Source organism: Cystoisospora suis (assembly GCF_002600585.1).
Source record: "Cystoisospora suis strain Wien I chromosome Unknown contig_3784, whole genome shotgun sequence".
Lineage (NCBI taxonomy): Eukaryota > Apicomplexa > Conoidasida > Eucoccidiorida > Sarcocystidae > Cystoisospora > Cystoisospora suis.
Genome location: NW_027156579.1, coordinates 1 through 233, shown reverse-complemented (window position 1 = coordinate 233; position 233 = coordinate 1).

The following is a 233-nucleotide window of genomic DNA, read 5'->3' as shown; positions in this document are numbered from 1 at the left end:
AGGAAGAAGACGAAGAAGGTGACAGTCTATCTTGAATGAAAAAGTTACATCCCACTCTCTCTTCTTCAGGTCACGAAAGGAAAAAAGAAAATTCGTGAAGAGCCCCAGAGTCGATGGTCGCTCGCTCTCTCCTCTAGGGTGTATAGACACCTGGGAGTGGTGAAATAGAAACAAGAAAAAGATAGGTCGAAGAAAGTAATGAATGAAGAGATAATTCTTTCTTTCTTTCTTTC